A 25503-nucleotide genomic window follows, 5' to 3' on the forward strand; every position below is an offset into this window, starting at 1 on the left:
CGCATTTGATCTGTAAATGACATGGCAACCAGAATTAGTTGTGCTAACACCTGATGGCCACAGAATCAATTCTAAGGGAACTAAAAATCCTAACACATTCCTTCTCCTGTAATAACTACTGTTTTTATGTGTATTTTGGAAATATCATTGAAAATCATCCTTAGCAGTCTCCTGTCAAATGCTTTCAGGCTAGTAAACACTTAGAAAAAAGTCAAATTAATAATTTTTTTGTTGCAATGCCCTCCTAGTTCATAACTAAATTCTGGGGGAAAAAAGGGGTGGTGGTGGCAGGAATTTAAGCAGGTAGTCTATGGTTGTACTTGTGCAATTATTTGAAGTGAATCTTGCTCTATGGAAGACAGTTTTAGTATGGTTGTTGATTTCTGTGGAAACAAGTTCATGTGTCAAATAAATGCCCAAGCTATAGAGAGGGAAACTGCACCAGTATCATGTATTTATGCTGAAATGTTTCTGCCTAGGGGCTGGAGACCACCTGAGCTTTCCTCCTGCTCCAGATGTGAAGGTGCCAGATGTGACTGCAGTCGTATTGCAGAAGGAAGAGTCTGGCCTAGCGCCAGGGATAGAGCTGCCAGGGTTGAAAAGTGAGCACCATGGATGGTCTGGGAGAGACCACAAAATGTGGGTGATATGCATCAGTCTCATGTGTGAAGTGGGAGATGGGCCAGGCCTGGCTGAGAAAACTACTTGGGGAGATTTGGTGTTGGGAAGGAGACTTTGCTTTTGTCCTTTGTGTAAGAGGGACATAAAACACACAACAGTGAAACCTTCAGGGCAAGAGGGAGGGTGCAGAAGGGAATGAGGTAAATAAATTGTGTCTGATAACGTAAATCTTCTTGCCTTTGGTATAAAGGCAGTGGCTGAAGCTGTGAGAACATGTGGTCACCTGCAGAAAAAGGAAAGCATTGCCAGCAGGTTGAGGGAGGTGATTCTTCCACTCCGCTCAGCCCTGGTGAGACACATCTGCAGTGCTGTGTCCAGTGCTGGGCTCCCCAGTACAAGACAGACACAAACACACGTGACCAGCAAAGGGCCTCTAAAGTTAATGAGGGATCGGAGCATCTGCCATACAAGGAGAGGCTGAGAAAGCTGGGACTGTTCAGCCTGGAGAAGAGGAAGCTCAGGGTCCATCTCATTGATGTTTATAAACACATGGTGGGGGTAGGTAAAGACAGCAGAGCTAGACTTTTCTCCGTAGTGCCCAGTGAGAGGATGAGAGACAATAAGCACAAACTGAAGTGTGGAAGTTCCATTCAAATATAAGAAAAAAGCTTTTTCACTGGAAACAGTTGCCCAGACAGGTTGGTTAGTCACCATCCTTGGAGATATACAATATATGACTGGACACAGCCCTGAGCAACCTGCTCTTGCTGAGGCTGCTTTAAACAGGGGCTTGGACTAGATGACCTTCACAGGTCCATTCCCACCTCCACCATTCTGTAATTACAGGAAATTCTTTTGGAAATATGGATTTTATTCACCAACTTGGATTGCTAACTCTTTTGTGTTTGATAATGTTTTCAACAATGCTTGAATCTCAAAAGTGCTTTATAGAGCTCATTTTCCTTTTATTTCAGTATCTAAGATCTTAACTCATGTAGCTTGTGGAATTTGCCTCTGATAGTTTCAGTAACATAATCTGAAAATTCAGAAAATTTGAAAGAAAATAAGACTTTTACTTTCCTTTAAATAATATGGTGAGCATCATAATGTATTTTTAGTACATAATGTCATCAAAATTCAGTCCCTGTGTTTTCCTTAATCCCCTAGTATATTTAAGAAGGTAGGAAATAATAAAGGAATTTCAACATCTCTTTAGAAGTAGTCCTATGTAGAGTAAGAGATGTCTATTTCTGACTTATTCCGTAATATTTAATTGATATCAGTTTCTTCCAAAGAATTTTATAGGATGTTAACTTGGTTTTATATTAAGATTCTATTAATAAAACATATGTAAGGGGTTAATAAATGATTGATAGTGGGTGTAAACATTTTATAGGTTTAGGCCATTTCTTAGTTATAAGCACATCAATAGATGACAATACAGGATGTTATAAGAGCCAATCAATCAACCTGTTGAACTGCATATAATGTACGTCTATTCTTTACCCATTTCTTTATAGTTCTACTATTCATTTTTTAACCCTTTATAAACCACTTAGTGTGGATTCTTAATTAGAAATATGACCTCAGATAGCATGGAGTATAGGAATACCACTGATATTTTGAAGACTTTGAGCATTCTTTTGAGACCCCCTTAATGTTGGTCCAGGTGCTACCCATGGCAGCTGCAGTTGGAGAAGGCTGAAAATAATAATTTAGAAGTTCCCTTCCAGTCTTTTGTACTGAACTCGTGCTTCTAAGCCTTTATGGGCCAAACTGAATATGTTCATTAAATCAGCAAAGTGCCATCGTTATCTGACATCTGAACAAATGCCATGTTCGCTCTTTTCCAAGGAGAGTGACAATTATCTAAAATCTCAGCTATTCTTCTTCAGGTGATGAAATAATTTAAATATATTATGTATTCGTTTCTTGTTACACAACAGAATTTTATATTAACTAAGAACTGGAAAATTTTTCCATCAATTATTAAAGTGTACTCTATAGGATAATGATCCTAGATACCCACCAGACAGGGTAGCAGGTGTAAAGCATAAAGAAAATAAAATGAATCAAGTAAACAATTTAAATTCCTAAATTATACAGCCTGAAAACAGTCAGGTTCATCTGATGTTCTTTAAGATATAGTTTAAGAAATTTCAGCATTAGTATGCAAGACTGGTCTACAGTCATGAAGCAAGCAGTGACCTGCCTACAGGTCAGAATAATATGCTTGAATAAATGTTAGAGCTTCATTTAGATATCAGTAGAGCTCTTCATGTGTTTCTTGAATTGTTGCCTCCTGAAGAGAAGTTCTTTGGAGAGGGCAAGGGTTGGTTTTATTATTCGTGGTAGTGTCATGCTTGGGTTATGGCATGTGCTTTGAAAAATCCTGCAGTTGCCAAGTACTGGGTACGTAAGGCCAGATCCACGATCAGCTCACATCTGTCTGGCTTGACCAAGTACTGTAGCTACTGGTTAGCAACCCAGGAGCAGCTCTCCAGGAGTCATGAAAGGAAGCTGAAATACTGTCGAGAGGGAAGAAAGCAGCAGAAATTTCCATTTACTCTGACTTAGTTTTGCCCCAGGTTTTCCTCCATTTAGCTGGAGAAGTGTCTGGCTCACATTAAGTCCATAAAAATAATTGAGTCAAATATATTAAAGGAGATCTAGCAGCCAATTTGAATCAAATCTTAAGTAAGGATAATGAGCTGAAACCACAGCTTGTGTAAAAACAACTTACAGCAATAGAATATTTGACCCTCTGGGTTGTATGAAAGCAAGATATCACTACTGATAACTACCTCTCCTTTTTGTGTTCAGCATGAAATATCACCTCATTGTTCAGTCGTGAACAAGGAATAGCTTTCAGAAATTTAACAGGTTTGGTAAGGGAAATGTTTGCTATTTTTGTTCTATATAAAATAATCTCCATCTGAATTCTGTTGAATAAATGTTATGTGTAATTGCTGGGGCTTGTGACTCTTCTTTAACAGGATTTCGTCTTATACACAAAGTTACTCAGGGACAGTATTAACCAAAATACAATCCTACTGTGATGATACCTGTTAATTGGGGACACACCAATAGTTTTGACTGGCTACTAGGGAAAGAATCTTCTTGGAAAAAAAAATAAAATGTTTTACCTGGAAGACTCTACCACATCTGTGTATTTCTAGTGAAATCCCTAAAATAAATATCTGTTAGGGAACTGAACTCCTGGAAAGACACCATATGCTGCATTTGGAAAGATCAGAATTGAGAAATGCTGTTTTGAAAAGACTATACAAAAATCCTTATGTGGTCCCAGTGCCAAAGGACAACAAGAACTGTCATATGGTCACAGAGTGTCACATGATGGAATTCCACAACCATATTCTTTGTAGTGGCAGGACTCTGTATGTATGCATAGGGTATTACAGGCCTCAGTCTCCCTCTTTAATCCATGTCCATAAAAAGAAAGATCCAAGTCTCCAACTGTTAGTTTAATGTTTATAGCCTTTCTACTACTCCCTCCCCTTTTAAACTCTGACTGGGAAGAAGGCTTTTAACTGGTGTGCTGCTCATAGCCCCACCAGAGCCTTTTCTGGTGGCATTAGCCAAGTCACAATGCAAGGGAGTATTCAATAAGATCTTTGAGCTGGCCTTGCAGCCTCTGTGTGCTTGCGGATTTTGTACAGATGGGCACTGCTCTTTCTTTTCTTGTGTGTTTCACTCCACAGTCTCTAAAAGCTTCTCTTTGTGTTTTGTTCAGCCCGTGCCTTAGCTAAACTCTCATCGTACTTTGGGTTGCAAGCCGTGGCACCTGATGGACTGGGACACTGTCCCACTCACCGCTGAGGAGAGATTAATAACAAGCACAAACAAAATAAGGGTTCCTGGTCTGTGCTTAAATATATCATGGCCATTAAAATGGTGTCATAAGGAATTTGACTTACAGGCAGTGTTTGATTGACTTTTTTGTGTGTGAGCTTAAAGTAGAGAGGATTTGGAAATTCAAGTACTCATAGAAGTAGCATGTCTGGGACAGCCACTTCCCTCTTTTCCTTTGACATCCTTCACTCTCAAAGACTTATCTGTGTATCACATGTTTGCATTCTCTAATTGATTGAAAACCAATGGCAAAAAGACATTGAACTGGGCTGGGCAGAGATCTGCTGGTGGATGAATGTAGGGTTTAAAGTGTTAAATAAGGACTGAAAATACCTGTGTTATTTTGATTCATTTTTGTTTTTCAGTTTTCCTTGCTGTTTAGAGCCAATTAAAGTCTTGAGCCAGGTTCTCACTTGGCACGAAACAGTCAAGTAAAATGAAATCAATGAAGCTACATTGATTCATATCCACAGAGGATCCAGTGCATTCATTGTTGTCAATTGAAAAGGCATATTTGGCATAGCAGATTTTGGAAGATAAGGCAAAAAAATGTATTCACTGTAGAAGCATTTTCACATTCTCTTTCTGACCTACAAGAATATACAGGCATTGGAAGTTTTATAGATGCATCTGTCTTCCTTGCATAGAAAAATAAACAAATATAAGTATAGAGCTTTAAATTAGAGCTCAAGTATTCTCTGACATGACATTTTGCAGTTCTACAATATCTCTGAGCATGGCTGTAACCAGAAATGTAGAGGAAAATACCATGTAGCAGACAGACACATCAGTCTGCCTTACCGATATCTAAAAGTTAAATTTCATTGTTCTTCAATACGAGAATGGATAGGCTTCCAAAGTTTCTGTTCATATTAATGATCATAACTGGATAGTTTTATTTCACATCGGTATGGATAAAATGTCAATTACTTTTTAGTTTGTGTTAATGTATGGCCACAACAGCTTTCTGTGGAAATATGGCAATCAGGAAACACGTACTAGACATGTATTCTGTGCATGGGTTTGGAATTCCCAACAGTTAATTTAAATACCCTTTTCTTCTCCTCCTGCCCCCTTCAAACTTTTCATTATTTTCATTGTTTCATAATCTCCCTTTCATAAAGGTAAAAAACAAACAAGCAAGCACACAAAACAACCAACCAGCCAAACAACCAAACAAAAATAACACCTTTTATACCTTTTAAATCTCTCTTAAACTCAATCTTTAGACTTGTGATCATTATTCTTCTCTGAAACTCTTCTAGTTCTTCAATATCACTTCTGAGTTTGTGGCCTGTAACACCACACATCACTCAGAGGTATTTTTGCTATGGATTCATTTAGGAACATAACTATAATTTTCATGTTATTTCCTATCAGGAATCCTTCTGGATCAACATTTCCCAGGTCTGAATTCTTCTCATGCCTGGCATTTAATAACTGCATTTGGTGTCTATCAAACAGTAAAAGATTAAGGTCAGTTTTAGGTCTACAGAATACACATGCTTATGGATGGAATTAGAACTACATTTGTATCTTTTTCACATTATAAGTCTTGCTTATCATCTTGATGTTTATGCTTGCTTATCTAAGTTAGGGGTGGTATTTATTTCAAAGCATCTAGTGAAGTTATCACGTTATTGAAATAATTAAAGGAGGATTTACTTTTTTATTATTTAATAACTGAAATGAACTCTTAGATCCAATGTTTTCTCAACAAAGTAATAACAGTTGCATAATGTGTAAGAGTGATGACTCATGTTTTCATCTTAATTATCATTCACAGACTCCTCCATTCAGCCATGGGGCATGATTATGAGCTGTGGTGTGTTGGAAGATTGGAGCTTCCAGTTTCATCATCCTGTGCAACTATGAAGAACAGAAATACAGCAAAACATTTTGGTGTTCACAGATGTCCTCTTTAAGGTTATTTTCCCCAAACCCTACCTTTCAGGTTCTTTTGCATGTTACTGTTACAGAGCCTTCATCCTGGGTGGTGAAGTGAGACAGGAAAGTTTTTCAGTTTTTGCCCCCCATCCCACTGTGGGGGAGTGAGCAAATGGCTATGAGGTGCCTTCTGGGTTAAATCACAACACAAATAAAAATTAACATTTGGCAAATACATTAAAATACTATTCGAGAGTTTAGCAGGTTATATTCTTTCTGAGTAAACAGCATTTGAACTGTGTAAGTGATCAATTTTGCTGATTATCAGTATACAAGGAAAACATGCTACAGATCACTTATCTGCTCTAGTAAGCATGTAATAAAAGGCAACATAAACTTGCCGTAGACAACTGTAAGTGCAAGACTCTACTAGAATTTGCTAAAGTAATTCAAGAAAGTTTCTCACTGAGGACTCATAAAGACACTAATGTGAAAGGACAAAGGAACGATGTCACTGGGACAAATAACTCATTAAAAGATAGGAAACAAAGTAGGAATAAATATTCATTTGTCCTAGGTAAGGAAGATTACCAAAATAATCCCACAGGGATTTATGCTGGAGCCTGTGATATTCCACATTTGTAAACAGTCTGGTAAAAGAGTTGAACAATGAGGTAGCAGAGTTTGCTGACAATACACAGTAGTGATTACACAGATACAAAATCTTCAGCCCAGAAGAGACAGTAAAGGTCCGTACAGTCATTACGGATATGGGGAAGTGTAGGTAGAAAGAACCTAAAAGTTTTGCAGGACATCATAAGTTACAAATGCACTTTAGAATATCATTAAGAAGCAAAAGATAATACTATTGTAAACCTCAGAAACTACTTAACAAACAAGCTGGCAGTCAAGGAATGAATTAAAAGCTGGCATTGTAACAAAAAACATGTTACTTGCCTTGACCTAATGTAATATATCTGGATTGAGCCAGTTTGGAAGACCATAACAAGGAGAGAGCAAAGTGAGGGTGTTCAGTCCATGATGGACAAGCTAAAGCCACAGACTGGATAGAAATCATTTCTGCATAGCACTTAGGAGTTTGTAAAGAACAAACAAAAATTATAAATATATAAATGAACAAACAAACAAAAACAAAACTGAAAGTCTTGTCTGAGTATCATCAGGATCAGAATCTGGAAAACAACCCAAGAACCTGGACTCCACTACAACAAAGCATCTAATCTGATCAAACCTTGCTTATCAGTAGCTCTGACAATTTGCAGTAATAATTTGGTATATCTTTTAGTGGTTGACAATAAAGTTATACCTTAGGTGACAGCATGTCACTCCATTTGTGCTTTGAAGTGCTAGGATAATCCAGAATAGCTATTTACCTTTACTGAAAGGATTTCCTAGCCCATCTGCTCTAAGAACCAGCTGGTGAGTGGGATCATAGTATTCCCTCTGTTGGCTGGCTGGTTAGCGAGTGGCAGCAGTCTTACAGGTGGTCCCTCCTGCCTTTTTCCAACACATGAATTGAGACAATGAAATGATACTTGCATTTAACAGCTTGAAAACTAAAAGGAGGTGGCTATAGTCACCTAACATGAAGTTAAGGTGTATAATGTATTGCCAAAGGCTGTTGCAGATGCTAAACATTTACATAAATGCTAAATGTTTACACGAGTTGAATGGATAAATTCATTGAAGAAAAACCTATACAAAACTATTATAGATACAGACACTGGTTTAGCTCAGGGGCTTCCTGTGTTACAGATTGTGGAGCACTAGTGGAGTATTCTGGGAAGCTGTGATGATGGTTGCTCTGACTTTTAACTATTCCATAGGCACCTGCTGTGCTGCTGCTGGAGGCAGGGTGTGGGGCTAGTGGGGACCTTAGTGTGACCCAGTACTTTTGTTGTCTTCTCAGCTCACCTCATGGCAACAGGTTTGAATATTCATAACCAATGTCACACAGGTATGTGCAGAGGGAAAAGAAACAAATCCCGGCTGTGTTCTGGCTGAGAGCAGGAGTTGGTATGAGAGAAAGTGTTGTGGTTTAGCCCGGCTGGCAGCCAAACACCACACAGCCGTTCGCTCACCCTCCCCCCTCCCTCTCCGGGATGGGGGAGAGAAACGGGAAAGTGAAGCCTGTGAGTTGAGATAAAGACAGTTTATTAAGACAGGAAAAATAATAACAATAATAATAATAATAATAATAATAGTATTAATAGTAATAATGTGTACGAAATAAGTGATGCACAATGCAATTGCTCACCACCCGTTGACCGATGCCCAGCCTATCCCCGAGCAGCCGGCCCCCCACCCTGGCTAGCCACCCCTATATATATTGTTCAGCATGACGTCAGATGGTATGGAATACCCCTTTGGCCAGTTTGGGTCAGCTGTCCTGGGTCTGTCCCCTCCCAGCTCCTGCTGCATCCCTAGCCTGCTCGCTAGCAGGACAGAGCGAGAAGCTGAAAAGTCCTTGGCTTGGTGTAAGCACTGCTCTACAACAATTAAAACATCAGCATGTTATCAGCGCTCTTCTCATTCTAATCCAAAACGTAGCACCCTGCCAGCTACTAGGAGGAAAATTAACTCTGTCCTACCTGAAACCAGGACAGAAGGGGAGAGGGCTGGCAATGGCAAAACCTCTTGAGCTTTCTAGTAATGACATGTCTTCTGCCACTTTTGACCTCTGCTGCTCTGCTGGGGTAGGTACCATCAGTAGCTGTCATTATTCATGTCAACTATTCTAATATTCAGGCCTGTATTCTGCCTAATAAAACAGGATCACATTTTCAAGTCACACTACAGTGTTTGAGAGACTGGCATGGGCCAGCCAAGCAACCTTTCATTCACAACTTCCTTTGGTGCCTGATGAATTATATCTTCTTCTCCTTCTTCTTCTTCTTCTTCTTCTTCTTCTTCTTCTTCTTCTTCTTCTTCTTTTCTTCTTCTTCGTCTTCTTTGTCTTTATTAATTATTATTATTATTTCTTCTTCTTTTTCTTAGATTTGTACTATTAAGAAAACTGTTAAAATCACAAAAAACACACTCCTGGAATTTTAACAAAGATAGAGGAACATTTTTACAATAAGCTTGTTTTTGAAAATTCTTACAAATGCAGTCATGTGAGCATCCACTTAAAAAAGCTGTTTAGATTACTTAAAAGGAGTGAGCACAAGGATGGGGGAAGATAAGTGACTGATAACCATGGAGGTGAAACTTCTACAGAATACAGATAGCTAAGGTAAAAGTGCAACATGTTACCCTCATTAAGTTATTCACTTAATTATCTAAATCACAACCTGGAAATGCAACTGGGAACTTTTGGGATGTCATTCTCTTTTAAATAAAAAAGGATGAGTCTTGCCACTGGAAGCGATCCCAATCTGGTCCTTGGCTTACTCTCCCTACTTGAACCACTTTTGCATGACGGATAACATTGTGCAGTCCTAGCCTGTCTTGGAATGAGTCCTGTCTTAAATAAATGTTAAGGGAGAGGAAGGCATTTTCTGAGATGACTGTTAGAGATGTCTAGAGAATTGCTGTATCTTTTATGTATAGTGTAGCAATATGATAAAAACAAAACAAGTGCTTACAAAACCACCAGGAAGCAATTAAGTATCTGAAAAAGGGGATAGCAGAAAGAACAAGAACATGAAGCTGTGTAGTTTGCAGTGAATGCAAATCCTTAGAAAGAGAATAAATAACCTGAGTTCAATTGTACGCATTCTTAGGCTACTTAACTTAGCGGGGACAGGACCAACCTATTCTAGGAGGATGAATGTGGCACTTCTTGACGCTTTTATTAAAAGCAAACAAACAAACAAACAAACAAAAAACACTCCAAAGAGGATGAGCTGGTGGTAAGATTATATGTCTCATTGAACCCAAGTTTACCACAAATGCCCTCTTGGTACAGTCATCTGCAATGACCTGATTTCTTTACTTTTCTGCTTTCATTATCCAAGACTGTGAGTGAAACACAGCTTACCCTACCTTGCCTCTCTTCATGTGTCAGTGGTGAAGGGGAGACAGAGTCTGCTTCTTGCTGTCTGAAGTGACACCGCTGATCAATGACCAGTTTATCCACAGGAACCAAATTGATTGTCCTTGTGAGTCTGTGCTGGGAACAGCTTCATGTTCACGAACTGCTCTGCAGAATCCTACGCTGTGCCTTGCTCATGGATATATCAAGCTGCACTTCTGTGGCAGCCAAGTCATCTTCTGTTGCAAGCATTGCTAAAACGAGCTGTACTCACTGTTAGTGATTTGTTTGAATATTGCTAGCCGGTCTGGTTATGCATTAGAATCAAGCAGTCTACAGCCAAAGCAACCAGGAACAGCTGGAGGCATGAAAGTTATTGTAAATTTTGGGTCAGAAAGAGCCCTTAAACTTATCTGATTTCCTGTATGTAATAGGCCGTTAATTTTATTGCACAGATTCCTCTAAGAAGTTTTGATATCTGTTTAGGAAACCAGGAGCCACGTAGATCAGATATAAGGAAACATGCTGGAAGAAGTTGCCCAGAGGGTCTGTCAAATCTCCATTCCTGCAGATCCTCAGAGCTCGGCTGGACAAGTTCCTGCGAAATCTGACCAAATTGGATCCATCTCCAGGCATGGGGCTGGACTACACAACATCCTGCAGAGGTTCTTTCCAACCTAAACTATTTTGTAATTCTGTGATTATTCTGATAGACATGCCATGACCTTGTGGACATGGTCTCTTTTAAGTGCTAAGCTTCCTGAAAGAGGTGTGCCAGGACATGAACTTTTCATGCCTTTGTCCTGCAGAGACCATTATAAATATGTATAAATACTCATATTTAATGGTCACCCAACATTTCATAGTCCCAAATTAAAATTGGGAAATTTAAAAAATAAAAAATAAATCAAAGTAAGTTGCCACTAGAATACCAGTTCCTACTTGCACATTTCTGCAAAGTGAGGGAATTCCTTCTGGAATTCCCAGTTGCCAGGTGTAATCTTGGTTTGTGTTGGTTTCTATCCAATTTAATCTAGTTGAAGCTCTTGGGAGACTGCAGAGGACAAATGAGAAATATTTATACAGGCTGTGTCTACATGCAAGAGATACTGCAAAGAGAACAATATTCAGAAGTGGCCCAATTTTGCAAGAGCCTTTCTGAGTGCTTCAGTGTTGTTTAACCTGGCAGGCAGCTCAGCACCACACAGCCATTCATTCATTCTCCCTGTCCTTCCAGTGGGATGGGAGAGAGTATTGAAAATAAAAAGTGTAAATAAAGGGTTGAGATAAAGGCAGTTTAATAGGACAGAAAAGGAAGGGAAAATACTGCTATTAATAATATATACATATATATAAGTGATGAACAGTGCAATTGCTCAGCACCTGCTGACTGATGCCCAGTCCCTCTCCCCAAGAAGTGCTCCCCCCCCCCCCTTGCTTTTTGCTGTTGTTGTTGTTGTTCAGCATGACACCACATGGTGTGGGACATCCCTTTGGCCAGTCTGGGTCAACTCCTGCCTGTGTCCCCTCCCAGCTCCTTGTGCACCCCCAGGTACCTCGCTGGCAGGGCAGCACCAGGAGCTGAACAGTTCTTGGCTCTGTGTGAGAGCTGCTCTGCGACATCTAAAGCACTGGTGTGTTATCAGCTTTATTCTCATCCTAAATCCAAAACATGGCACCATACCACCTACCAGGAAGAAAATTAACTCTATCCGAACTGAAACCAGAACATACAGTAACACATTATGATAAAAAATACCAGGACCAGAGAAGGAATGACTCAATACCCTGGCTGCTAAGACAATGCCCTAAGTGGTGGAAGTTGCTTCAGATCTTGCCTGAATGATACAGACAATAGAATTGTAGTTTTTTAATGTACTTTGGGCTAAAAGTTGATATTTACCTCAAGGAATATCTGAGCACATTATTTGAAGGATAGCATTGGCTAGAGATGTTGAAAGCACCCTCTAAGCAGTATTCCAGAACCCAGTGTTCAGAAATCTGTTTTACAACCTGGGAGAAATGTTCAAACCCTCACAGACAAGGAAGTGAGCTTGGACTTCTGTGTCTGGAACAAGTATCGTGCGTTGGGGTAAAAGGAACTCTACCCCAATTTGGGGAATCTGCCTGCTTTCCTCTTTGTTGTTGCTGTTCTGTTTTGCCTCACTCAAGCATATTTTTTTTGGACCTGAGTTCACTCTGGCCATGATATGAATTTGTCTAAGAGCATATTTACAGAAAATATCTCTTTTTTTTTTTTTTTTGTGTGTGTGTGTGTGTGTGTGTGTGTGTGTTTGGAATTGTATTCACATGGGTTTAAGGTACTGGAGGCTTTGTCTTGAAAGAGAAGATATGTTGCTGGAATGATTGCAAAGGCTGAATATCCTACTCAGAAAGTCTGGGCAGGGTGTGAGGGCTCCTGGCATATTGGTTCAAAAGGTGTGCCTGGATAAAAGTGTGGATAGCAGGTCACGGCAGCTGAATGAGGGAGTTCCCACTACGTCCTTCTACTTTCCCATTTCCTCTTTACTTCTGATTGTGTGTCCCCACCACTATCATTGTGCTAATACTGGTGCACAGCTAGGTGGATTGAATTAATTAGTTAATATATAGTCAAAAGAGTCAGATTGCTTTTACCGATTGGGATGATGTTTCTTGGCACCAAAGCTAATGCAAGAGGACAGAGTAGCAGCAAGCAAGGAATGAAGACTTGTGGAGGGGTAGCTAGGGAGAGAAGATCCCTCCCATTTCAATGGAAAGGGTTCATTAAATTAGCTTGGCTGCCATGGACCACGACCGTTGACTTAGTCAACACGACTAAGACTAAAAAAATTGCATACTTTAGGGTGAAGGTAAGTTGGGCATCTTTACCAGTGTCACTATCAAGGGGGAACATGTGATATGTGCTGTGTCTTAGCTTTTGAGAAATGAACCAAGTGCTTTAAGCTTTTTCTGGATACCTCAGCTGTATTTGATATCTCTGTCTGAGTACAAGCTTAGACTGACCTTAAGGGACCTAGAGAGGTCTCACCACTTTGTGCTATAGCTACAGACACACATGGCAATAAATTACAGGAAATAAGACCACATTATCAGTGATGGAATCTATTCTGGGCAAACTGTTCTTTGAACACACTTTTTCCCCCCTTTATACAGTTTTTTTTCTTTATACAGTAATTATATCCAAACATCACAGTGCAACATTTAATTAAGAATAAAAGAGGTTTGACAGAAAGGAAATTGCTGTACAGGTCACTCGACATTATTCTCAGAATACTGAAAATAAGTCTCTGAAGGCACACCAACTATCCAAGGAACATGTAAATGACATGTTATATAAATGTGTTTTGAACAGTAGATTTCTACTGTGTTTTGCAAATCACAGAATCTTTTGGTCAATAAAATAAATAACTGTCAAAGAGAACCAACAGAGAAAAACAGGCTGAGAAAGTGGACATGGCTGAAGAAGTTTTTCAAATACCACCTTAATTATATCTATGCTTTGATGTAGATTTCTCTCCACTACTTTGTAAAAGTCAATTTTTGCATATTGTCTTCTTCTTCATGTGCCACTAATGTAAAGACTGAAGAATATTATATGAGTTATTTATGCTACTGTCAATATATATGTCTTTATCTATTCATGAGAGAAGAGTGGGGATGATATATCATTTAAAAAAGCTGATACATAATAATTCTTACTCACTAGAAGAGGATAACTGCTACAGTACATTGCTGTAATCCTCTCTCTCTTCAAAATACTTTCTAAATGTTAATTAGCTAATGTAACACTGACAATTTTCTGTCCTTTTAAGTTAAATTGGGCTATATTTCTTGGAAGCAGATAGTTTTAACAAAAATCTGTGAAACTGACAAGGAAAAAGAAATTAAACAAGGAAAGGTGTATGGATAAAAATGGAAAGATTTCATTAAAAGGTCTTGGTTGGTGTATTGAAGCCATTGCAACCAGTGTTCTCATATGCATGTTCTTACTCTGTGAGTAAGAAGTGACAAACTCAGGCACATTTGCATGCTTCTTGACATTCTCTGAACTACTCACTTAACCTGTTGTGAGAACAGACAGAAATGTTTGCCCAGAAACATGGACTGGTCCTGGAGCCTGCACCTAGTTGAGAAAGACACACAAACCATGTCAGTGCCACCTCCACTGAGGAATCCAGATGGGCTACAGGTAGACACAGCATGGCTGCCAAACACGCACACATTTTCCTGTGAGTATAAACCACTGGCCTTTACGTTAGACAACCAAAGGCTGGAAAGTGAATGAGAGCTAAGTCTTAAGACTCAAAAGAGGACAAGAACCCCTTCCATTCTGTATCCAGAGAGTGATGTCAACCACTTACTATGTTTCCTTTCCCCACAGAGATTTTCCTAAATCAGCCATCATTAACTTTACTCATATTACTAGGGTTTTGAATCTCTGAGAGCCTGCAGTGGCATTTGTTGCACATAGTTTGGTGGGTCTGGGAGTTAAGCGCTAAGTCTGATCCACATGGACATGGTCCTGGGCTGTTGGTGTCGCTGCTTGAGTAGGTGGTTGGACTAGATGACCTCCAGAGGTCCCTGTTAGCCTCAACCATTCAGTGGTTATAGAAAAGTGGAAAAATTCGCTGCTTGTGAGATGTGTGTGAGAGGATGCAAAGCAATTTGGAGATGTGTCGAGAATGTGTGCAGCTGTTTGTGTTGAAGAGAGCCTGGAGGCAGCTTGGATCTACCCTGCAAGGCATGGTGGAGGTATCAACTGTCTCGTTTCCCCGTTGTAATCCCTGAACAGTGACACTGCACATGTGTTTTGGGTTGACACATGCACAGTGAGTGTGATGGTGACAGAGCATGTTGACCACATTGTGCCATGGTCTGAGTACCCACAGACGTATGCAGTGTCTCTGGGGGGTGCCAAGCTTGGGGAACCCAACACCTGCTCCTTCCCTTCTTGGGCTTTCTGGCCTGACTGCATCTGGAGTCCCCAGTTCTTGGACAGATGCAGAAAACACTCAAATTCTCCAAGAAATATATTTAAGTTGAAACAAAAAATATCTTAAAACACCCTTTATATTTTATATATAAAATGTATATTCATATATATATATATTATATGTATATTTTAGGCATTAACACAATGGAGGGTGGAGGGACTTGCCCAGGTTTTCAGGGCAGTAGCTACCAATACTGGGGTAAAGCACTGCTGTCTTGCACAGAGTACACAATTCAAAAGATAAACAGTTTGGGTAGTGTGATGTATTTTATTTTGTATTTTAAGTAATATATGCTATATTTTATATTTTTATTATATTTTATATCTTATATATATATAATGGTCTCAAGTTGTGCCAGGGGAGGTTTAGACTAGGTATGAGTAAATAAGAGTTTCTTCATGTAGAGAGTGATCGAGGATTTGAATGGGTTGCCCAGGGAAGTGGTGGAGTCTCCATCCCTGGAGGTATTTAAGAGATGTGTGGACATGGCAGTAAAGGACGTGGTTTAGTGATGGGACTTGGGAGGTCAGGCTGATAGATGGACCTGGTGATCTTGAAGACCTTTTCCAACCTAGATGATTCCATTTTCAGCTTTTGTGATGGTGTAGTTCTGTCTTAAAGTATGGCTCCTGGGATCATATTTTTCCACGGCCTTAGAAGACAGTTGAAGAATTGAGGGTGCTGAGATGTTCATGATGGCATGTCTGCTGGAATTTTCTCTCCCCTTTTCTCTGTTGTTTCTGGCACAGACAGTAGAATAGGATGGATGTGTGAATCCTTGCTGCTTCAGTGCATACTCCAGCAGCTTAATTTAACTACAGGTGAAAGTTTGCTTTAGCCTCAGCCTTGGCACACTGCACTGAAATACAGGCAAATGTTCTTGTTTCAGTAATTCTGCTATGCAGGACAGGCTGAGGGGTAAGGAGAGTTATTAAAATGTTAAACTGGCCAAATAAAGTTTATTGTTGATGATCTTGGTCTTTTCTCCTCAAAATGTAGTAATCAGTTATCATGTTGTACAATTATCTTTAACGTGTATATCAAAACTGGACAGAGGGTCAGCTGTAAGATATTTTTCTTTCATGTCAGCCAAGTACCCCTTATGCTGGGCTCTGCCTGCAAGCTCTTGTGGTAGAAGCCATTCTTTGCATAGAAAATGAACAAAGGCTGACAGATAAATCCAACAATGGGTGATAAACAGAAAAAGGGGTGAGGTAACTTCTCCGTGGAGACACAGCAGACCTTGAACAGGTCTACAGCGGTACGCATTGCCTCTCATATTCCTGTGCTCTGCTCTGTTTCAGTGTTATCCTCTGTCTTAAATAATTTTCAACGGCATGTGAAGTAGTAGGCAATAAAGTAATTGAGTTGCCGAGGGCCTATTACATTCCTAAGATTTTGCTGAAAGCCTATTTACAGGAGGCGACACATTCTTACAGATGGATTTAGGATTGCTATTCACTAGTTAGACACTTTAAAGAGAGTAGGGATCGTATTGTTTGTGGAGTAATGTTTACTGTGGTTGGATTGAAATGCAGCTGCATATTTACTTTTGGAAAAATAAACCGGAGATGACAGTTCGAGCTAAACCTCTCAAAAATTTTTCTATCATAATCTTTGGGTGTGCATGCCAGAGAGAGGTATATCTGTCTTTGACACTGCTTCTGCACTAAAAAAAAAAAAAAAAAAAAAGAGACGAGAGAGAGACAGAGAGAGAGACAGACAGACAGAGAGAGAGAGAGACAGAGAGAGAGAGAGAACTGAGCAAGACCTGCACATCTTAAACAGAGTAAATGCTGACATTGTCAAAACTCTTGACAGTATTCACAAAACAAGCTTGCCTTTCTTTGCAGGGAACTGCAGGCTTTGCAGAAATGAGCAGTGTTACCAAAGCTTTCTTGTGGTTCCTGCAGGAATATGCTGAGCTGTCCCAGGTCTGCTGGAGCACTCCTCACTCTGGAAAGTGCTCTGCTATGGTGTTTAGCCTGTGCTTTTATAAGGAGATATGAAAAAGTCTTTTTCTGTCCCCTGTGTGATAACTATTTTAAAAATCAGGAATCCCCCTTTCTGCTTGGGAATCCTAAGGGATTGGTTGCATCCTCTGATGTCTTTTCCCTCAACAAGGAAAAATTGCCCCTTGATGCCCTTTTGCTACTGAATGATCACTGTTACATGGGTTCAGTCTGATGTAGTTCATACAAAAACGTTAAAAGGAAAACAAATGCCATTAGTTATATCTTCACCAATGATCTCAGTTACAGGGCTTTGGTTTCAAATCCATCCATTTTCAGGTAATAATAATCATTACCAAGTAATGATAAACTCGAGTTGTTTTATCACTAATCTGCACATTGCTATATATAGGTAGCACATTTTCTGCAGATATGAAACCAGCCCGATAAACTACATGACAGAACTCGAAACTATTTTGCAATCTCAAAGAGACAGTTTCTGGTTAGAAGAAAGTACTCATTGACAGTAACTGGTAATAAAAAATATTTATGACCTACTGGACAGGAAATGACACAAAATCTTAGCAGCAGAAATGATCGGTCAGAATTTGCAAGTATGATCTCTTTTCATGTCTTTGAGAGGTAATGATCCTTTGGGTCACTAAAGTGACCTTTGGAAGTCAATAACCTACTTTCTGCTATAACAAGCAAAATTAAATTCTTGATTTGATGAATCATTTTCAGGATTGCTAATTAGAAGTCTTGACCCTAACAGAAATACAGGATATAAGGACTGTTTTCTGCTTCCTCCTGATTTCTTGGGGACTGATTCAAATCCAGTTGGAGGCAGCAGATAGACTTGATAAGGTTTTGAATTAGGTTGTTAAAATTAGTATCTATGTGTAAATCATTTTGTCTCTGAGCCTCTTTGTGTATGTGTTCACATGGGGACAACTAATATTTGATTTCTTCAGGATATTTAGAGCATTTTGGGATATGCCCATGGATGACATTATAGAAGGACAAATTAGTAACTTAAGTGCACATACTCTATTATTTATTCTAAATTATATGCAATAAATATCATAGTTTATGATGGAGTTAATATCTGATTCTATAGTAATTGGTAGCTAGCTGTAAAGAGATCACAAAGAAATGTAAATAAAACAAATTAACATATATGAAGAGAATGATTTGTGAGAATGTCTAAAACCAAATAAAAACTTAATGAAACATAAAAAATAATTATGATACAAGCAGAAATGGCTCTAAATGATGTTAAACCTGTGGTGTTAGTAAGTCTAAGGCTGTAGTTAAGCAGTGATAAGTAAGTACAAAATACACGAAAAATCTTATTGTTCAATATAATGAACACCAAGGCTTAAGAAAGAGGATTAGATATAAGGGTAATTAATACAGGTCAGGTTCTAGTTTGGATTAATTCAGCTTCATTTAGTCAATTCCAGGAAGGAGCCTGAACTGGCTTATACACTTATTATTTTCTTAATATGTGGCAGACTTTTTTCCTAGTGTTTTATTTGGTAATTTTGGTCAAATTATTCAACCCCCTCCCCCAATCTTTGATTTTACCTTTGACTGCACTCAAATGAAAACATCTATATTTGTAGAAAGGCCTTCAGTTTCAGAAATATTAGTTTGGGCATGTTTCATTTTACTGGATCCAACCCTTGGGTGAGACTCAGGTCAGACCCACCTCTCCTCCTCTTCCTTGTCCCAGGTTTTGCAACAGGAAGGCAACATCAGTGTGGTAGCACACTTAAGCAGTTTTCTAATCTGATGATAGGGAACCTGGAGCGCAGAATACGGGGGTCAACTCCTGGCAGCCTATGTGTAGGAAACATCAACCACGGTACAAGCAAGTAAGGAAATTTATTTGGGGTACTGGTGGTCACCAAGCTGAGCATGAGCCACTGATGTGCCCTTGCAAAAATGAAGGCTAATGGTATCCTGGTCTGCATGAGGCAATGGGCACAAACTGGAACACAAGAAGTTCCCTCTGACCACCAGGAGCACTTCATTGCTATGCAAGTGACTGAGCACGGGCACAGGCTACCCAGAGAGGTTGTGGAGTCTCCTTGGAGACCCTCAAAAACTGACTGTACGTGGTCCTGGGCACCCTTCTCTGGGTGTCCCTGCTTGAGCAAAGGCTGGACCAGATGGACCCAGAGGTCCCTTCTAACCTCAGCCATTCTGTGATTCTGTGAAACCCTAATCCAATTGAAATATACAGTAAAACTTCTGTTGGCTTTGCTGAGACTGATACCTCTCACTGACTTACAGTGTATTTGTTAAATAAGCAAGGGAAGCTCTTCGTAGAGAACTCCCTAGGGCCTTTAGGGCAGTTATAGCAAAGGGTGAGGAGGGATCTGCAGAAGAGGCTGCAGCCCTACAAAGGCAATTGTTACCTTATCTAAGGCAACAGAGTTAACTTTGGAGAGGAAGACATGGCTCATGTTAATTTAGACTGAACACGTTGCAGACTGATTTCAGGGACTGAAAAAAAAAGAAGATCCAATGATTTGTTGTTGTTGTTTTTTCTCAACAGAAACTGTACTGAGGTCAAGCCTGTGGCAGGGATGCCAGATTTTTCTTTTCTTTTCTTTTCTTTTCTTTTCTTTTCTTTTCTTTTCTTTTCTTTTCTTTTCTTTTCCTCTTCTCTTCTCCCTTTCCTTTCCTTTCCTTTCCTTTCCTTTCCTTTCCTTTCCTTTCCTTTCCTTTCCTTTCCTTTCCTTTCCTTTCCTTTCCTTTCCTTTCCTTTCCTTTCCTTTCCTTTCCTTTCCTTTCCTTTCCTTTCCTTTCCTTTCCTTTCCTTTCCTTTCCCTTCCCTTCCCTTCCCTACCCTTTTGTAATTATTCACTTCTAATGAGAGGTCTGATGATAATTTTCACTGATGAAACACAGGTGCTAATAAGTAGCATTATTTAATAAGGGGAGTTTGGGTGAAACTGTTATTTTCAGTTCCTCCTTTTGATACCAAAATATTTTTATAGACACAGAGCATCAATCCTTAAACTGCTTTACAAATGAAAAACCTCAAAACACATAAGGAGAAAAACAAAAAATATTTGAAAATGAGAGGTAAAACAAGCTAATCCATTTCTTCATGTCATCAGCATGCTAGAAGGAAAAAAAAAAAAACACCACATCCCTGGTTATGTGTAGTTTGCTTGTATGAGAATAGGTTTGTGTGGACCAAGCCATGTGAGCCTGAAAATGGCTTGAAAAAGGGTGAGTTTTTACTGTTAGTAGTAAGTGAAAATGTTCTTTCTCTTATTTAGGGGAAAAAAACAACACCTAAACAATCCTATAAAAGTGAAGTTCAGCAAACTCAGAAGTTAATATAGAATCCACATGTCAGTCTGTCCGTGGGAAGTATTTTGAAAGCCAAAGGCAACTCAATAAAAAAGGCAGCAAAAGCAGCAACATTTCAATTAGGTGAGAAGAGGCTAGGCCCTGACAGTTCATTACCGAAGAACTAGCTCTTCCAAATACTACCTTTATTTTTGGTCCCAGTTAGTTCATTAGTGCTGGTCTCCAATTAGGAACAATATTTCTAACAAAATCTCAAGTGAGTAACCTCTGCTTTTCTTTTTTCTTTTTTTTTTTTTTTCCTGTCCATTTCGTAAGTACAATTGTAAAATCATAGTGTAACTTCCGAAATCTGAGGGCTGAATTGCTGTTAGTTACAGTACATTAAATCACTGAGCCCCAGAGAACAAAGATGTTAACCAGCAAAGAAGGACGAACAGGAAAAAAGGGATGGAAAGAGAGAAAACCATGGCACAACTGACCACTTCTTGGTCTTGTCAAATGCATTCTTGCCTTCAGGCATCACATAAACTCTGGGAAAAATGATATAAATCTCAGATTTTGATGAGGATCATGGTAGCAGTGATCTTTGCTCACTGTGCTATGTCAGAACCATCTTGACAGCTTGGATGCAGGAAAGAATAACTGGGATGCTAGTCATCAAAGTATTTATTCAGGATATCTATCTCACTATACCAGCTTCAAATCCTTTCAGTGGATCTCTTACCCTCCTTTAGTTTCCCACTTCTTAGTTCTTTAGATGAGAGAACAGAGCCAGGTTGGGAGCAAGATAAGTACACTGAGAGATTTCCACTGCCCAAATACCTGCTGAGCAGTGAAGTGCTTCCTGTTTTAAAGTTGCTACTTTCTGATTTCCTTTAATCTTATATTATGAAGCTTGAGAGGTAAAAAACAGTGTTGAAAAGATCCAAAGAAACTGCACTGACTGAAAAAATATGTAGTGCCTAATTTCATGTTAATGAGTCTCCCTCTTCATAACTTCATTTAAAAATCTTCTGGCATGCTTGCAAAACAAAAAGCCTGCAAATAGCACATTTAAAAGCTTCCTGTTTGTGAAGGATATATGTATTTTGTGAAAGCAAGAAAAAGGTATTCCTGTATAATATGAGAAACCTATATATTCCCTACCCATGACTGTTTATTCAACTTTAACAGGCGCATCTAGATCAAGATGCGTAAGAAATAGGAACTAAAAATTGAGCTGCTATAAACTTGGGAACTTAGTATTTCGTAGGTATATTATGCTAAATGGCTTACCCCTTATTGATTCACAGAGTTATTAATCAGAAAAGCCTGAGTAGATAATCCCACCTGATCTTTAGGTCCTTGGAAATGACAGTTAAAGCTGGCAGCTGGCTTAGTGGAAGAATGGTGGGATGAAAAAAGCAAATGAATATCATGTTGCATTATTCATATAATTCCACTAACAGACACAGGACTTCCATTAACTGTTGTTGTTCAAGCACAGGACGCAGGATAAAAGTGATGCTGAAAATGCTAGTATAAGGCTGTGCAAGCCTATTGCCATATCTTTCTGTTCTCTCTCTCTCTCCCCCTCTTTATCTCATATTTTTGAATTTTGACAAAATAACTTAGTTTTAACATCTACTTTCTGCCTGATGGATGTATGCAAACCTCTTTTTGATTTTTTTCGTGAGTTGCACTGGTATATTTAGATATTGAATTTGATCATAAAAGGCTGCATCATAAAAAAAAAAAAAGAAAGAATCACAAATTGGCATGGAAAGTGCATATGTTGTTAATCACCAACATAAGAAAAATTATATACTTTTAAAAAAGCTAAAATGTAAGCCCTGTATGTAAGTAAGGACATCTGAATTTAGACTTCAATCTACATGTGAATGTTTAAGTAACAGGCCTAACTTAAAAAGATCATAGCAATAATTTTATTTTGTTTTGTTTGAAAGATTTGTTCTCACTTGCTATCTTATTTGTCTTAGGTTTTATTTTTAAATTATTTTTAACTCCTTCACACTGCAGTTTTCCAGTGCAAATGTACATTCACTAAAGGTTTATGGTATGCAATTGTCATCTCTTTCACCTCTGTAAATACAGAACGTGAGTACAAAATTAAGTAAATTGTACTATGATTCATGAAGCTGAGATATTTACTGAAAACAAATCCCTTTTATTCCAGCGGAAACACAGGTATGACCATGGGGATGCCTTTCTGGGATTGGAGCATTTAACCTGGGGCTCTACCCAAGTGGCAGAAGAGCACTGTAGGTTTTTCAGGCTGCCTTATTTTACTGTGCCAAGGAAAATAGCTTTTCCTTGTACTGGTAATGTGTATTTTATGTTCTATGAATAATGTATGTTCCCTGTGTAACTCTTCACTTCAGCTCTTGAAGGCGTAGGGTACTCCAATTTCCTGTTTCATAACATGACGAGGACCAGCAATGATTATACAGTTCTTAAAGTTTATCATTTGTTTAAGGAAGGAATGTAAATTCATATAAACACCTTTGCAGACTTCTGAGGTGCGATTTTTGAGGAGCAGCACAGAGTCCAAGCCATGGAGAAAGTGTGTAAATGAAGGTGTCATGCTGTCAAGCTTCCTGCTTCTCAAATTCATTAAATTTTCACACAAAACCCAGATATGAGTCATACTTTCACCAATACATTTCTATGCCCATTGCAGGTATAAGTCAGTTTATGTCAATGAATTAATGTTTACTCAACAGTCATTGGGATCTCAGAGGAATACATGCTATTAAAGGATATGCTGCTATTACAATATTTCAGGACTTTTCTTTTTGTTCCATTGGGCAAAAAGTTAAAGAAAAGTGGAAAAAAAAAAAAGTATGTACTGATAACAGTCCTGATATATTTGTATATTATCAAGACATCTGGTCGTTTTTGTAAGCAGATCAGCAGAGCATTGTGTGGGAACAATGCACAGTTTGGCACTGCATCTTCAAGATGCCAACCTGGGGCTCTTGGAAGATTTACTATAGGTATTTAGTTTTTATTTGGAATTTTACTGCAATCATAATTTTGAACACAATGAGTTAACAAGGGAATAATTCTCTGCTTCCTGATTCTTTTGCTTTGTGCCACTTCTTGAGCACAATGACATCCAATTATGGCTGACGTTGCTATTGAGAACTGCAGCGACAGGAATAGGACTTGGGTCAAAGCTTCCCAGCAGCTCCTTGCCCCATGCAGAGCCTGTCCAGAAATGACAATTACTAAGGTGACTTAAATTTTCTCTGTCTTCCTCTTTGCTGTGCTCCATCATTTCTGGTCTGAAACCCTATTCATTTATTTTCCACTTGATATGCTTTTTCCTGTTTATATAGATTTTCCCAAGGCTAGAAAATAACATCAAATACAGGAAGCAACCAGTGTAGCACTTAGAAAATGCCTTCCATGTAGAACACAATTTCTTTTTACATCACATCCCTGGTACATGACATGTGAAAATACTTTACAAAAATTGGTAGAACAGAGATGAGAAATGAGTGGGTACAAAGGCACTTGTGCTGCTAGACAAGGAAAATAATGTGCAAAGACAGAGACAGAGATGAAGGAAGAAAAAGTTGGAATTTAAAAACAGTAAAGGTGCCAGAAAAGTATTCTTGCAGACTAGCTACAAATGATGGGGAAATACAAAGAACAGAAATGGTGCTTAACATTAATCACAAGCTAAAGTGAACAGAAAAGCTGTAAGATGACAGTTTAAAGAGAACTCAGTGTTAGAGAGAGGGTCAGAGAGTATAAGGGGTTTCCAGAGGATGGATGCAGTAGCATAGCTGGGAAACAAACCCAAACGTGAAACCTTCCAAAGTGAGCGGAGAGGGTGAAGGATGATAGCATGATAGCTGGGTGAAGGACCAGGCAGGTTGGATGGTGTAAAATGTGGCTGGTTTGAGCCATATGGGTCAGGCTAAGACTACGTTAGGCAAATAAAGAATAGTGCATTCTTAAATGAACTTTTATGCCAGTGTTACTGTATCAGTAATGGCAATATTGGGATGTCCTATCTGAGACTTTAATTTTGCTTGAGGAACATAAAATGGATCCACCTTTTAGAAGACAAGCTCAGGGACAAGCTAAAGCGTGGGCAGTCTGAAAGTGGAGGCATCTCAAACTGATAACCTATGATAAAAGAACCAGGCAGTTTTTCAGTTTTATTTGTGCTGGTTTCATAGCACGGACATCCGTTCACTGTTTTAATGACCTGGGGTCAGTACGTCTTGACTAGACACTTCGAGCTTTGGTAAAGCTGTAACTTTAATCCAAAAGGAAAATGAAGAACGGAATTTTCTGAAAAGCTGCTCTGAGAAGACAAAAAGTCTGCATTGGTAACATGCGTAAGAAAATATGAGAGTTACTAGAGAAGGAATGTAAGAAATACTTTTTATGTTGGGATAACCACTAAAAACTTTTTTTATTATTGTTGTTTTTATTATTATTATTATTATTATTATTATTTTTTTTTTTTTAAGGAATTATGCTGGGTGTTTCTGCATAGAAAGGTTATCCCCAGTTCTGGCGTCCATATTTGTTTAGGCCTCAATCTAATAAAGCCTTTAGGCTAGTAAAGCATGTTAAAAAAGTGCCCCACCAGAAGATGTGACTAGGACGATCATCTGGATGAAGCCATTGTTTAGAGGTTTTATTGGATCTTTGTTTACAGAAAGGTGATTTAGTTGCTAAAGTTATGTTCACACCAGTAAATAAAAAGGGTATGGGCCTATTTTCTTCGCTTGATGACAAATGGCTTGCAGCTCATATTCCTGCAGATGAGCTTGCTTCTCCTCAAAACCAGTGGTTGCCTGCCAGGCAGGGACACCTCAGG

The sequence above is a fragment of the Cygnus atratus genome, chromosome 1 (assembly GCF_013377495.2).
Source record: "Cygnus atratus isolate AKBS03 ecotype Queensland, Australia chromosome 1, CAtr_DNAZoo_HiC_assembly, whole genome shotgun sequence".
Taxonomy (NCBI): Eukaryota; Metazoa; Chordata; class Aves; order Anseriformes; family Anatidae; genus Cygnus; species Cygnus atratus.